Here is a 15,206-nt window from a genome sequence, read left to right as displayed (position 1 = left end):
ATAAAACATAACTAGGTTCCAATAGCTTGAAACAATGATACCCAAAACTTTGAAGTAAACTTGGAATCACGATCGCTGACAATCCTCTTGGGTAAACCATGAATTCTAAAAACCTCCTTCACAAACAGACGAGCAATATCTAAAGCTGTAAAGGTTGTCTTGACTGGGATTAAGTGTGCGCGTATGTCGAACGTGTCAATGCAAGGAACTTGCCGATACACCGTGTGCGAGCCACAAATGGCCCCAAGCACACAACAAGCATAAACTAGTAAGCTCAAAGAAGGCGATGGTGTGTCACTCACCGCTCGACGCTTGCTTCGTGGAGGATTTCTCGTTGCGAAGAAGAAAGAGCCGCCGCTTCGCCGCGCTCAACCGCTTCGCCGCTTTGCCGCCACCGTCGTGCCCTCGTAATGCTCGATCGCCCACACTCTCTCTGTCTCTCTCTCTCTCTCTCTCTCTCTCTCTCTCTCTCTCACACACACACACACACACACACACACAAGGAGGTGAAGAAGAAGAAGATGGAGATGGAGATGGAGCAAGAGCACTCTTCTATTGCACAAATGAGAGAATGAGTGGATTTTAGGTTTAGTTGACTTTTATATGAGCTCGCCGCGGGGCATTCACACTTGGGCGCCCATGCTTAGCCAACTAATCCCTTGAATGTTCCAGTTAGAGTGTGCCTCTCATCGATGATCACTCTTACCCTTTTCCTATTGGACCGACAAGCCCGGTACCTGACTCTACCAAATAAATAATACAATGTCCGCCGTAGGTTAGAACGTCCGTCGTAGGTGATGGGGAATGTCCTTAGGCTTCTTCAGTCAATGCAAAATCAAACAACATTGGCACAGTAATTGCATCCTCATATAGAATTAAAAAGCATATGCAGTTGTAGGCAAACAATGTGATTATAACATAATTAAAACCATTTGTCAGCAATAAACATTAAATTGCAATATAATCAAATGCATAAATAGATGTAAAGGTAAAAAATTAAACAAGTCTGGGGTCGCTAATTTAACGATGGAAAGGCACTAGAGATCGACTATTAATACCATGGGTAAGCTTCTTAATTTTCTCTGGTCAATTAAGTTGTTTAATCGCGAGAGCCAAGTTTTTCATTTTCGAGGGCTGACTAGAGGCTATACCTAGAAGACCTTGTAGTTATGCTACAATAAAAGGAATTTCTCATGAAATCATCGCTTGACTGATTACCTTTTCTTTGACCCCCCAAAGTCTTTTCACGGTGATTCAATTTTGATGTGTGTGCTTATTTTGTATGCCTTGGGTTTTTTGCTTTTCAAGGAAAAGCGCCCACACTGGGAACCTCTAGGGCTCTAGTACCATAGGTGATACATGTGAGTGAAGTACCCAATCAAGCTGAGATTTCTCTTCCAGCTTAAGATTTTACATTGTGGCACTTTGATTTTTTGTTTGTTCATTTTCAGCATTTTAATTTTGTAACTTTTGGGGGGTCATATAACACCGTTACCCTCCCCAGGCTGATCACACTAGTAAACTCCCTTTATAATACTTAAGCTAAAGGTCAATAGGGACTAAACCCACTAGAAAGCCCTAGTACACTTCACACAATGCTGCCTAAATCGGATTAAGAACCTAACTAACCCTTGATTATTAGGAAGGCATTCCCCATGGTATTAAGAGAAGATCTCTAACACCTAACTTGGTCAATTTAGCTTAGTCGGACTGCTTGATTTTTAAACCTAGACAAGTGATTATGACAAAAAATTACATTGAATTTAATGTTTGATACTAAGAAAATGCGCTGAATATTATGCTACCAATCACAATCAAAGCAGACAAACATGGATGCAAAAAGATAAGGGGCAATGCTAATGGATAAGAAACACCTGTTTGTGTTGATGGTCACGCTTGATTTGAAGTGTGAATGAGAGAAAGATCCCATGAAGGTCCAAATCCTAACAACAACAACTGTTCTTGTACACATTATGAAACACAAACAATACCTCTAGGAGGCACATCAGTGGGGAAAAAGAACTTTGCTAATCACTCAACTCTAAAACAGAAACACTCCTATTGTATTAATCCTGCCTACCCTCCATCACTCGAGTGATGAGGATCAAAGGTGTTTTATGGCATAGGTTTCTGTTTCAATGTACCGGATATGAATGTGTAGGTCTGAGTCGATGTTTTGACTTTTATTGTGCATACTCGTTTGCTTATTGCTCTTGCTCTTTATTTTTTTATTTTTTTTGTGAGTATAAGGCTTTATATATATACATTCCCTAAGATTGGTGATTGAGAGGTCAAGGAAACAAGGTTTAGAGGGGAGTGAGTGAATGATGACTGTCAGCAAACATTCCCCCCTTCCTTGGGTAGATCATATCGTTTGAAATGTGCTCGTCACCCTTTGAAACCAATTGTTCCAGTTGGTAATAGGTGAGGATTTTTTCCAGTAGTTTTCTATTACCTTAGGTGCCTCATCGAGTTGAAAGGGTGGTAAGGTACTCTCCCAGGATCGAACTTGAAGTGGTTCATCAGGTGATTCTTGAACACTGGGAGGTGTGGATTCCTTTGTAGCTTTATGGAGGTCCACTATTGTAGGTCGACAATGTGGAAAAGCTTTTACCTCTATGGATGCATTACATGAGGAGCTAGAAGCTTCATGGGACTCCCCCCTTGTTGAGCTAGGTGGAACAAATCGTTCTTTCTTTGGTACCCAGACTAGCTCTGGAGCGGGTGTGTAGCATTCTGTGATTTTTTTTATTTCCGTGATTGTCGATTTGTTTTGGAGCTACGGGATTGAGCTCACATGGGTCAGGTGACAAGTAAGAATGCAATCTATGTTTTGGCAGCCAGATTTGATTATTTCCTTGATAGTAGCCTTGGGCTTTCAATAGTTGTTTAGGAATCCAACGCCACATTTTCATACTTTTCTTGGAGCGAGTGGGACGTTTCTTAACAAGATTTTGTTTTTTAGCACTAGCTATGGTCCTTAAAGAATCTTTAGGGACACACTTGTATGTTTTCTTCGTTATATTAGGATGAGTCTTGTCAGAAGCTATATGCATTGCTTGTAGCATATTTAAGGGTACGGGCATTTCATCCCCCTCATGTGTTACCCAGGTTGTCCCTCTGTTTCCCCAAGTGTCTATGGTTGCTGCTAGGTGGACCCAATCCACATTGTCCAACTCAGTCATCCCAGGTAGTACATCCATATACAGAGAATCTTCCCCAACATCAGTGTCCGCTTTACACGTGTAACAATACTGCAATGGGGCCGAGTGAACTGTGGTGTCAGATCTATGATCAATTCTAAACCTGTTTCCTAGAGGATGTGCTCAACCCGTCACAATATCCACTCGAATGACAGAATCTTGGAACTGCAGGTAGACATGGTTCTTAGACCAGTCATGAACCATTTTCGCTTCCCTCATGAAAGGACGTCCTAAGATCATCTGTGATTCCATAGTGTGTTTGGAGAAATCCATAACAATGAAGGTAACTCTTATTTTATGTCCAAAGACCTTGATCTTGAGGTCTTCCAACATCCCAATAGGTTTAACAATAGATCCATTGGCCATCTTCACTACTATGGTTGTGGTTGCAAGGTGAGGTCTTCCCATAGCTTCCCAGCAATTTTTAGTCACAATGCTAACCCCATCGCCACCATCAAGGATTCCCTTCACAGTTAAACCCTCAGTAGTGATTGGTATAGTCGCATTAGATTCATCACCCTCAAAGTATTGTCCCAACTTGCTAACAGGTATTTCTATAACAAGGTTATTATCTAGGTTCGGTTGTGGATCTATGTATTCCTCCTCTATTGGAATCTCCCCAGCTCCATCCATCTGTGCAAATTGTGGTAGCCCAAACTTCAGTTCTCCATTGAGGAAGGCTCGAAGAGCTGAGACTAGCTCGGGGTCTTTATATAGTTTGGACATGATGGTGGTTCTAACTTCTGAAGACATGAAATCCATCAATTTGGCAATGTTTAACGGCATCTTTTGGCCTTGAGTCTCTTGACGTGGGGAAGATGGGATCTCCATTTCTTCAATAGGATCAGGTAGTCCCTCTGTAAACATTCTTTCCATCAAGAAGTGAGTACGCCCTCTTTCCCATGACTTTAAGTCACTTTCTTCTTGGATGACACTAGGTATGTTCAAGGGTCTATGGACTTGGTGAGGTTGTTGTTGCGTAGGGAACACGGTGTCTGTAATCTGGATCTTCCTAGGTGCTGGTTCTAGATCCCTTTGGGTATCTTCTACTAAACTCCTTAATTGCTTGACTCGCTCAATCTCCTCTGTAGGGTTTGGGAAAGTTCCTATCTTCTTTTTGGATCCTGGCCATTGTGGCTCATGAAGATCTTCCTTGTTGGTTTCTATGTTAGTGGTCGTTTTGGTCTCCATGGTTTCACCTGAATCAGAATCTTCTTCAGTGTTGTTCATATATATGGGGTCATCACCAGTCCCTATGTTGGTCTTTGATCTGGGGTCTGACTTTGCTGCTTTTTGCGATCTCTTTCTTCGTGTTTTCTTCTTTTTCTGAGATTGGGCAATTGATGCCGTGTCTCTTTCCTCAAGAATATAATTTTGTTTTTGGAGCATCGATCGTGTGAGTACGTTTACTGATACCACGGGTGTACTTGGTGATGGCTACGCGGTAACTTCAATCAAGTTTAATGGCGTGATCTTCCGTGCATTTGGATTATTTGGACATTGGGAAATCAAATGATCTATGCCACATTGATTACACATGAGTATCGGCATTGTAGACGTGCTCGTTTCATTGGTTTGCATTAGTGTGGCGTTCTTTTGTAGCCTAATAGGACACTCAACTACACGATGTGGACATCCACACTCATAGCATTGAAGAGGTGGTCTCTTAGCGGTGTAATTGATATTTTGGCCTCTTGCCACAAGAGCACTTACTTGATATACAGGTTTGACTTGTCCCCAATAGTCCTCCATGTAGTATTGTGGAATTTCTTCAAGCACATCCATCCCATAGGCGATATTAGGATCTATATCTTCCTCATAGTCTTCCAAACAAGAAATAGATGACTCACAACCCACTTGATTCACAGAAGTGATTCTCGGATGTGGTGGTTGTGGTTCTAGCACTGGAGGTGGTAAGGGTGTTGTTTGAACAACATTTTGGGCCCTAGGGACCATGTGTTGTGTTGTTTGTTCAAGAGGTGGATCCGGCATCAATGCAGGCACTCGAGGTGTGTCTGTCCATGCTAAGGTTGGTGTATTGGCCATAGCGTGCTTAAATACTATGCAATCCTTAGCTTGATGACCATACCTTCCACATGCATTGCAGTTCCCATTGAATTTTACTCTAAAAGTAGGGCATTCACTGGTACTATGCGGTCCATAGCATATTGAGCACCATTGCTGCTCCATTCTTGGATACATATGATTGTTCTGTGGAGCACGGTTGTCTCTAATACTCTCTTGAATAGCCTTGGTGAGATCTGCTAAAGTCATTTCAAATATCTTTGGCTCCTTAGCAATAGGCTTTAGGGTCATTGGTTGATGCCCTGATGCTTGTGAGCTAATAGATTTAGGCTCAACAGACACTCTTTCTCCTTGAATCATTAAATTATCCTCCAATTGGATCGCATTGGTGGTGACTACTTCCCAAGTGGCGATACCTCTAATGACTAGGCCATTGTAGATATCCTCATGTCGTAATCCCCTAATGAATCTATCAAGCATTTGGTTATTGTTGAAGCGCTCATTTGGATTACAACGAGAATTTAAATGCTTCAAGCGACTTATAAAGCATTAGGAGATTTCGGAGGTCTTTTGGAGGGCCTTTTGGAAGAGAGAGGAAAATAAGCTCCTCCAATGAGAGAAGAGCCTACGTTACGTAGAAAAATAGATTGATATTAACAAAAATATAAAAGGTGTCCCTCTCCTCATTTAATAATCTAGTGGTCCTTGAAGACGATCACTCTCTTTCATTTAATGCGACCACCTTTTTCAGAAGGTAGATGCGGTGCATTTGATACGGCTTACGTCATCACTAGAATTCAAAAAGTTACAAAACTATCAACTGGTGGAAGATTTTGAAACTTTTGATACTGTCAATGCGTCCGGAACGCCCCAATATCCTAGAAATGATTGTCCAATTGCCTAGCTCCGACATCCAAAGAGACAAAGAATGTCAAAAACCCCTAAAAGAACATTTTACTAACGGCGCGTGAGGGGGCATTCCAAAATTTTGGAATGCCTCATCGCGCGCCGTTAGTAAAAAGCCCCTTTTTTCTTCTTTTAGAGAGCTTTTTGAGAGGAAAATGTCAAAAAATCTCTAAAAAGGCCTCCATCTATCACATAGGTTTTTTCTTCATCATCTTAGCCTTAGAGATCATAATTTCGGGTCTATAAGAGTGAGCACGCACACCCATTGTTACAATTCTACAAAGTGCATTTTGATCACACACACACACACACACACACACAGACAAATATAACATACACACAAACACACAGAGACACACACACTCACAAACACACAAACACACAAATATAACATACACACACACACAAAGAGCCCCTCTCTCTCTCTCTCTCTCTCTCTCTCTCTCTCTCTCTCTCTCTCTCTCTCTCTCTCTCTCTCTCTCTCTCTCTCTATACTATAGGCGCGCGTAGAGAGGCACAACCGGTGTGCATGTCTCTATGCGCGCCTTTAGTACTGTGCATCCACCAGTGTATGTGTTTATGTGTATATGTGTGAGTGTTATAGAGAGAGGAAGTAAGGTGGGGGAAAGAGAGAGAGAGAGAGAGTCTTTCTGTTACCTTATACTAACGGCACGAGGAGGTGTTTTTTGAAGTCAAAACATGCTCCACGCACGCCGTTAGTAATGGGAGTCTCTCTCACTCTCTCTCTCTCTCTCTTTAAATATGCTAACCTATAGAAAGGAGAGGGAGAGAGAGAGAGAGAGAGAGAGAGAGAGAGAGATAGAGAGCATGGTGCAAAAGTGCAATAGAGAAACATGGGTAGGCTTTCTTGAAAGATAATTGTCCAAAAATCACTAAAAGGAGGTTTGTACTAACAGCGCGCAGAGGGGCATTCTAGCATTTTAGAATGCCTCCTCGCGCGCCTTAAGTAAAAAGCCCATTTTTTTGGGTTTTTTGACATTTTTTGCCTCTCCGGATGTCGGAATGAGACAAGTAGATATTCGTTTTTTGGGTATTTTGGCGTTCCGGATGCATTGGTGGTGTCAAAAGCCTCAAAATCTATCACTATTTGATATTTTGTGACTTTTCAACTTTCAGTGATGACGTAAGCTGCCTTGAATGCGCCGCACCTGCCTCTTGAAAAAGACGCTCACATTAAATAAAAAAAGTGACCATTTTCAAGGACGATTGGGAATATAAATCTACTTTTTAAAGTGTCTAGTTGTCCTTTTGGACATACTCACAAGGTGCAAGTGCATTTTAAAAAAAGTTTCTAGAGAGAGAAATACAATTTCTTACAAGGCCCTCCAAATGACCTCCGAAATTTTCTAATGTCTCTCACCGACTCTCCTTCCTCTCGTTGGTCTTTCTGGAGCTGAGAGGCTACACCCCAAAGCACTCCCTCTCGTATGTATTCCTTTAAGAACAATCTCCTAAGAGTAGGGTAAATCGTTTTTTCTTCCACCCTTAGGGTTCTATACCAATCCCCAGCCTTTCCACTTAAGGTTAGGCTTAAAGCATTGCTCTTATGTAGGTCATTGTGTTCTCCTAGAGAATCGCATATTTGTTCAAACACTTCGATATGCTTTCTCGCATCCCCGTCTCCACTAAATTTTTGTGTGAGCTTGGCTATTTGTACTGCCTTACTTCTAGGCTCTCTATCAGGCGTGTTACGCATATTCTCAACAATAGATCGACCAATAGCTTGAGCAAATGTTTCCAAATCACCTAAGTGAGCAGGCACCGTGGGTGAAGGCGCTCCAGAGACTACATGTGGAGTAGGTATTGGCATTGGGCTTGGCGCATAGGAAGCCCTTGGGTTCCACGTTGGGTACGATGTTGTGCCATGTGGTGGTCCATAGTTCATATGGGTGGCCCTAGGCATAGCAGACGTTGGATGTGACATGCTAATGCTAGCCGGTATAGTCCCATGGAAATAAGAACTTGTGTATTGTGGTTGTGGAGCATAGGTAGTTGAAACAATGGGAGGGGTAGGGACTACATGAGTGTGAGCCATAGGTGCATACGATTGGTACACACTTGTAGGTACTATTGCAGGCATTGAGCTACCATGTAGTGGTGCTTTACTAACAAATGAGGTCCATGGCGTGTTTCTTGGCATGCCCATCATTGAGGTAGGCATGGTAGCCGTGGTGTCATCAAGGGAAAGATGAGCTAGACTTGGAAAAGTAAAGCTATCACTTGTGGGCTCAGATTGCATTGAGACCTCTGGCAAAACAGCATATGGGGGATCGATGGGACTCACTAGGGGAGTCTCCATTTGTGATAGAGTGGGTTGTTTCCCTTTGCCCGTGTCTAAAAATCGCATAGGACCCGTCGAAGGTATGTTTATTCCTCGATTTTGCCTCTCGGAGTGGATAATCCTATGGATGACATTGCAGATCATGTGTTGTTGTTCCTCCAGACTAGTGGCACTAGATGTGGATTGTACAACTTCTAACCAACCCACATGGTATGTGTAGCCCATGTATAGGTCGGTCAAAGTCTCCGTGTGTAGGTCATATTCCCAATTTTCATTGAGAAATACCCCTTCCAAACTTGGTGTACTAGAGGGTTGCCGTGAGGTGGATGCACTGTTGCTTCCCGTGTTTTGACTTTTAGTCACTTCTACCTTAGAGGCGACTTTGGAAGGTGGTAGCTCGGTAGGGCCCTCATTAAATGAGGTAGGTAGAATGTCCACGTGGAAACTCTGAGGGAGTGTGGGGTCTACAAGAGATGTGAATGGTGATTCTACTTCCCCACCCCCTTCGTTTACTTCACTAGCCATAGGTTCAGAGCGCGTAGCTCTACTAAAAGTTTCCATCAAACGGCTAAAAACACTAGTTCCAGGTTGTTGGGCCCAGCTAGGTACGGTTTCATTTGTTCCCCCGGGGCTTTGTGTAAGATGCTCTTCCATAATATCGTAGTTAGAGGAAGAGTCGTTGGCCGCTATATTTGGGTCTTGGGTTGCACTACCTTGGGTCCCCGCCGAGGGCGTAGACCCTAGCGTGGAAGGATAGTGAGTACCCCCGTAAATCGAATCACTAGCTAGTTTTTCGGACTCTAGCACACGACCAGAGCATAGATACATGTGCTTTGGGTGCCCTACAAGTGTCGGCATGTACCCTCAAAGGTTACTTGCTTTGTTTTGTGGGTGTTTTGCACCCCGTTTTCTACTTGATTTTTCAAATTTTTTGATGTTTTTTTTTAATTTTTGATTTTTTTGATTGAAGTGTGTGATAGCTCGAAATGAGCGTATCACTTAAAGGGTCGCTGTGTGCTTTACAGCACAATTTTCGGGCATCTGACGTTCCGTTGGTCCTCAAAAATCAATCTTTAGCTACCTGTGAAGCTAAAATTCGTTTTTTTAAAAGGCGACTGAGGCCTAGGCCTGAGCGTGAGCTTGGGCTTGGGTCTGGGAGATATTCCCGATCCCGGGCCTATCTTTAAATTTTTTATTTTTTATTTTAATTATTTTTAAGGATAAGGCCGCCGCGGCCTGCGCGAGAGCACACACACACACTCTATCTACCTACTTCTAACTAATATACCTACTCTTACACACTAACACACTCTATTAACTCTCACTAATCTACTTCCTACTTACTGTACACACAAAACTAACTACCTTAATACACAGAGAATAAACACAGAACCTTTGAAATCTCTATTAACAAAGAAAACCACCTACCTTAATACACAGAGAAATAACACGGAACCTTTGAAAACTCCATTAACAAAAAAAACACACAGTATAACACCAAATCCCTCTTCTCAACACACACACACTCCTTCCTTACCTTTCCTATAATAGAAATTGCACCACGGAGAAGCACAGAGTGCTAATCGAGCTTCATGTATGGCATTCCCCGGCAACAGTGCCAAAAATGTGCGCGTATGTCGCACGTGTCAATGCAAGGAACTTGCCGATACACTGTGTGCGAGCCACAAATGGCTCCAAGCACACAACAAGCATAAACTAGTAAGCACAAAGAAGGCGATGGTGTGTCACTCACCGCTCTACGCTTGCTTCGTGGAGGATTCCTCGCCACGAAGAAGCAGGAGCCGCCGATTCGCCACGCTCAACCGCTTCGCCGCCGCCGTCGTGCCTTCGTAATGCTCGATCGCCCACACACTCTCTCTCTCTCTCTCTCTCTCTCTCTCTCTCTCTCACATACACACACACACAAGGAGGTGAAGAAGAAGAAGATGGAGATGGAGATGGAGCAAGAGCTCTCTTCTATTGCACAAATGAGAGAATGAGTGGATTTTAGGTTTAGTTGACTTTTATATGAGCTTGCCCCATTCACACTTGGGCGCCCATGCTTAGCCAACTAGTCCCTTGAATGTTCCAGTTAGAGTGCGCCTCTCATCGACGATCACTCTTACCCTTTTCCTATTGGACCGACAAGCCCGGTACCTGACTCTACCAAATAAATAATACAATGTCCGCTGTAGGTTAGAACGTCCGTCGTAGGTGATAGGGTGTCCGTGAGCCATGAGGGTTAACATTAATTGAGCCACTTTAGTAAGCCAGTCGACTATGACCATGATTGAATCATAGCCAACTTGGACAGAAGGAAACCCAGTGATAAAGTCCATGCTAATACATTCCCATTTCATTTGGGGAATATCTAAAGGATGTAATTTACCTGGCATCTTTAGTCTTTCTGTCTTAATCCTTTAACAAGACAAACACTGCTTGACATAGCGAAGGACATCACCCTTCATACCTTGCCAATAGTAACTTCTGCGAATTGCATTGATGGTTTTGTCATAACTTGGATGTCTTGAAGTTGGGCCATCATGTGCTTCATATAGGATAGCATTCCTTAGGGTAGAATCCTTAGGTATGCATAGTCGATTCCTATAGTAAAATTTCCCATCTTCTAAGGAGTAATGTAGAGGTTTAGGCTGATTTGATGATACCCTCTCTTCACATAGGATACTAGCAAGCATCTGGTAATCTGCATCTCTGACAGCAGCATCCGAGACCTTGTCTAAAATAGGGTTGTAAGCCATGGAAATGGCCCCCAGAAAAGCTTTACAGCTTAGGGCATCTGCCACAACATTATCCTTACCTGGTCTAAATTTAATATCAAAATCATATTCGTGCATGATCTCTATCCATCTCTTCTGTCTCATGTTAAGGTTAGGTAGGGTAAAAATCCACTTAAGGCTTTTGTGATCTGTTACCAACTGGAATTTGTGTCCCAATAGATAATATCTCCATAGCTTGAGAGTGTGAATAACTGCTAGCAATTCTAAATCATGTGTAGCATAATTCACTTCATGAATCCTAAGCTTCCGAGAAGTATAAGCTACAGGCCTTCCTTCTTGAGTAAGGACTCCTCCTAATGCAAGGTTACAAGCATCTGTGATCACCTCGAATTCTCGGGTGAAATCTGGAAGTTTTAAGAGAGGTTTTGAAGCAAGATATTCCTTAAGTTGTTTGAAGCAAGATTCATGTTTTTCTTCCCAAAGTATCGTAGATGCTTTCTTTAGCAAGTCGGTTAGTGGTGCAGCTTTAAGAGCATAGTCCTTTACAAAGATCTTGTACCACCCTGTGATACCTAAGAACCCTCTAACTTCGGTTTGTGAAGTGGGTTGATGCCATTCCACAATATCTTTGACTTTGCCAGGGTCAACAAAGACTCCTTCAGGTGAAATGATAAACCCTAAGTAACAGACCTTAGGAGTAAAGAAGGTACATTTGCTTTTCTTTGCATACAGCTTATTTTGGCGTAAAAGCTCTAACACTTTCCTAACATGTCCTTCATGCTCTTTCTCTGATTTGGAATAAATTAAGATATCGTCAAAGAATACTAGGACAAATCATCCAAGAATTCTCTAAAGATATCGTGCATCAGATGATTGAAAGTTGCAGGAGCATTCGTAAGTCCGAAAGCCATCACTGTAAATTCGTAATGAGCATAACGAGTGTTGAAAGCAGCTATTTTGGAGATATCAGCCTCCTAGATTCGAATTTGATGATAGCCAGATCAAAGATCGATCTTTGTGAATATTTTGGCTCCATGTAATTTGTCCAGCATCTCATCAATGCGAGGAATTGGATATTTATTCTTGATGGTAACCTGATTTAAGCCCCTATAATCTATGCAAAATCGAAGAGAGCCATCCTTTTTCTTTTGGAAGAGAACAGGTGCACCCCATGGAGATGTACTAGGTTGGATAAACCGTTGCTCAATCAACTGCTTGAGCTGCTCCTTGAGTTCTATAGCCTCTGGAAGTGACATCTTGTACGGCGCTCTTGAGACTAGTTCACTACCTGGGAAAAAATTGATTTCATGGTCTACCTCCCTAGGTGGTGGTAGTTCAGAAAGTTTAGCGGGGAAAACATCCGAAAATTCTTCTAGCCACATTGGTTCAGGGTTGGAAGAATATTTTTCTACTTTGTTTAGCTTGACTACAAATTTTTTTTGACCCTTGCGTAACCCTTTCAAAAGACGATTAGCTTTGACCAAGTAAGATTTTGGTCGTCCATTCTGGCCTGAATAGTACTTCTTGACCTTGGTTGTCCACAAAAGTAACACTTCCTTGGGCACAATGGATATTGACATTATGAATGGCTAACCAATCCATTCCAAGAATTTCGTCATAGATTCCTATGGCTAAGGTTCGAAAAGTAGCAGAAGTAGAGTATTCTCCCAACTTGAAATCTATTTTTCCCACAGTGTACTGAGATAACACCTCCTTTCCATTGGCTAATTCAACTCTCATCTTTCTTGCAGGGTTTTGATTAAGTCTTAACCTCCTTAAACATTTAGGTGACAAGAAAGAATGAGTACTGCCACAATCAATAAGAAGCTCAAATTTTTCACCTTGGTGATTTGCAGGTGTTTGAATGACAACATATTGTTGTCTTTCTCTTGGGTTATCAATTGCAGCATGTAGAGTTGCTCTTTTCTCTTGTTTTTCTCCCAATGTTGGTTCTCCTATGATAGTGTTGACCTCGACCTCGTCCTCCATTTCTTCCTCCACGATTTATTATTTGGCCTCGTCCTCTAGCTCGATTAGGTGTATTTGTTGTGGAGACTCACCTAGGACATACATTCCTGAAATGTCCTAGCTCATTGCATTCATAGCATCTAAGATCTGCATTTTGAGATCCATTTGCTGAAGCTGCCGCTATTGGATGAGTTTGGTGAACTGGGTGAACTTGCCCTTGGTTCCACATCATAGGCCATCCTCTCCTTCGAGCATTCCTTAAATTTCCATTTCGTACCCTTTTAGAGTTTGATATCTCTTTAGCTAAGGGTTTAGCTCTTAAAAGAGCATCTTGCAAATTTACAGGCCTCATGGCTTCGAGACGAGTATTTAAAGGAGCATTTAGCCCTTGGTAGAAATGGGCTACTTGTTGATCTGCGGTCATTGGCGGAGCATAGCGCCTAAGAGTTACAAATTTGGAGTAGTATTCTTCCACTATAAGATGAAACTGACGTAAGTTGAAGAATTCATTCATCTTAAGGGATTCCTGTGTAGGTGGAAGATAACGTCCTTTGACAGCATACTTAATATCTTCCCAAGTTTGAGTGTTTTGAGCTACTTGATTATCTTTTCACTGTTGTTTCTACCAAAGCTTGGCATCCCCCGTGAGACGAAACATAGCCAACATTGCTTCGTTATCGGGAGTAGTACGAGCAGAGCAGTAAAATAATCCTCCATCTCTTCGAGCCACACTTCTGCATCGCGCTCAACTAGGGCTCCTTCCCCTTTGAAAGAGGGAAGTTTAGCTTTCTTGAGAAGTAGCTTTTTCTCTTGAAGAGATGTGTACACCGCACTCTGTGCAATATAGATTAAGTGAAACTTTATTGGATACTCTAACTTTAATCCGCTTTAAGGAAAGAATTGATCAGACAATAATACAAACAAAAGATAATATTAATCCAAACTTTATTTATATACACATTCTTTTCTACCAAGGTTGGTAGTCTTTAGGTACAAGGATTGTAATGTCTCTATATTTTGAGTTTAGTGACTACAAAAGGATAGGCTAAAGGATCAAAATAATAAGTTTCCTTTGACCCTTGAAAGCTACGAGATACACATATGGGTCGAATCCTACCACCATGGATAACGTTTTTAACTTGGTTATAGACCTATTGAGTCTGAGATATCTTTTCTCCTCCCAAGGTAATGGTAGCATCCGGATTCTTAGTACCAATGAAAAGATAAACTTCGATGACTTTTAATTCCTTTGCCCATTGAAGTTTCTTGAGGTTGGTATCCATGCACCATATCTTGTTAGCATCGATGGTATAGATTCCTCCAGATGGACTCCAGTTGATACCCCATCCTCTATGCACCCTTGGGATAGGTGGTGCAAACACCCTATCCAAAATCATCATCACCCTTTTTTGAAACTGATAATTTGGTGATTGGCATTCATTTTCAAACATGATGGTGAACACCTAGAATTCTGGTAGGCTGAATGAACATTTTCCTATACCAGGAAATTTCAGTCTTCAATACCATATAAAAACTCAAAACAATTTTTCTAGGTTCTTCTATTATTTCAAACATTCGCATCCTTCAATATCCAAACATCAATCTAAAAATCTCCCCAAGCTTTAACCTAGGCTCTGATACCAGTGTGAGGTCCCTGCCCCTTTTTTGAGAGCAGCGGAGTACCTTTGATAGGTCTCCAATCCTCAAAAAAAAAAACCAATGGACATTGCCTTAGCTACTACGTAGCCACGGGCATGAACCGTTACTGAAGGATTGGTCCTATCTCGCTATGGCGGAGCGTGACCACCATAACCCTATCTAAAAACTATCTATAATCAATTATACCTAAAAGTATAAATCTTAGAGTGACCAACCTGTGCGCTTTTTCCCCATGTTTCAGGAGCACAATCGCCAAGGTTTGTCTCTTTTAAGATTTATGACTAATAAAAAAAAATCTAGCGTTGGAAAGTTACCCGACTCATCGGGTCCACCCGTCCATAGAATGATACCGTCGGGGTATCATTCTCCCACTTTCCACACCACAACCACTCTTATTTTGTTATC

The sequence above is a fragment of the Adiantum capillus-veneris genome, chromosome 1, assembly GCF_014529385.1.
Source record: "Adiantum capillus-veneris isolate H3 chromosome 1, ASM1452938v2, whole genome shotgun sequence".
Classification (NCBI taxonomy): Eukaryota; Viridiplantae; Streptophyta; class Polypodiopsida; order Polypodiales; family Pteridaceae; genus Adiantum; species Adiantum capillus-veneris.
This window is presented reverse-complemented; position numbering follows the sequence as displayed.